This window comes from Suricata suricatta, chromosome 9 (assembly GCF_006229205.1).
Source record: "Suricata suricatta isolate VVHF042 chromosome 9, meerkat_22Aug2017_6uvM2_HiC, whole genome shotgun sequence".
In the NCBI taxonomy this organism is placed as follows: Eukaryota; Metazoa; Chordata; class Mammalia; order Carnivora; family Herpestidae; genus Suricata; species Suricata suricatta.
The window spans coordinates 38,312,732-38,314,241 of record NC_043708.1 but is presented as its reverse complement, the minus strand read 5'-3'; the positions used below and the strand labels follow the sequence as shown (position 1 = coordinate 38,314,241).

Sequence of the window (1,510 nt, the reverse complement as noted above, 5' to 3'; positions counted from 1 at the left end):
TGCCTATAACTTCTAGAGATTGTGTGATATAGTGGAAAAAGGTAGTTGAGAGTTCTAGTTCTGACATTAATAGGCTCTGTGACCTAGGGGAAGTCATTTAGCCTCTCCAGCGCTCATTTTCCTCATCTCAAAAATTGAACAATAATTCCTACTCTGCATGGTTGTTCTGAGGTTTAGAGATAATATATGTAAGCATCTAGGATCATATATGATCTTGAGTGGGTGCTTATTAAGTGATATTTTTATGAACCTAAAGAAATGCACACCTTGGGGCACCTGGGTGGCTTAGTTGGTTAAGCATCTGACTCTTGGTTTCGGTTCAGGTCATGATCTCACAGTTGGTGAATTCGAACCCGTGTTGTGGTCCATGCTGACACCCCTCTCCCGCTCACTCTCTCTGTCTCTCTCAAAAAAACCTTAAAAAATGCATACCTCAATTCAGAAGATGATACATGTAAAAAACAAATTCACTTTTTAAAATTTGAAATTATATACATAAATTACTTAGATTACTCTTGCCAGTGAGAAACTAAAGAGAAACTGTTTAATATCAAAATACCTTATTCCAAACTTTAGCTGCACCATCACTTCTTATTTTTTCCTTTTTTTTAAGAAATTAAACATTTTTAATATAGTTTAAATCAGTGTGCTGGGTTCATTTCAGCTCCTTTACTGCCAAACCTGGAAGCAGTGACTGCTTCAGCTTCTCTGCCTTGTCTGTGATGACCAAAGTGTAAAGGTATCTTCTGCATCAGACTTTAAACTTCACGTTATCCTTATTTTTCTTGATCTTGACGGACTTGGCATTTTTTTGTTGGGCCAGGCCGTGAGCAGAAAGTCCTTGATTTATTCAACTTTGCGAGGCATGGTTACAAGGGGGCACAGGGGAGCATGCGGCCGGCACCCCGAATTTCCCGCCAGAGCCCTGATCCATCATTTCTTATTTCTAATTTGACCATAAATTATAGCAGTAAAATGCTGCCTCCCTGTGGGTCTGAATCATTGAGTCCTGAGAGCCAACGGATTATTCTGTTTTTCATCTCCCTTTGGGTTTCAGCTTACTAATATTTTTGTTAAACATTTAAATATTTTGCCATTAAGTGACTCTATTCAATGCTCAATTCAGAGCTAAACAAGTGGAAAGATTTAATATAACTCTTACAGTAAAAATATCTAGGGTTGTAATTAATCCCTAAATTACCTGTATGCAGACACAGACATAACTTTAGGAAGAAACGCTAAGGAGAAAACAATTCCTTGTTTTTTCAAGGGAACAAGAAGGTTAAAGGCAGCAAAACAGCTGTGTTCAGAGAAGGCCCCCAGTGAATTGAGGTTAAAAGGATTTGCCCTTGCAGGACCCCAGGTCTCTAATTGGGAGCTTCAATTCCTGTAATCCAGAAGGATTGGGACCAGACGCTTCTAGATTATTGCAAAAGCCTACAGGTGACTCATAATGAAAAAACAATTAGTGTCCCCAAAAAAACCCCTTCAGATAGAAAAGAGGCATTTA

The 1,510-nt window shown here is 38.6% G+C and overlaps 1 pseudogene; it reads right to left on the bottom strand.

Annotated features, from left to right (window-relative positions):
- Positions 1-655: 655 nt before the first annotated feature.
- LOC115302595 lies at positions 656-867 on the bottom strand (annotated as a pseudogene).
- Positions 868-1,510: the final 643 nt, after the last annotated feature.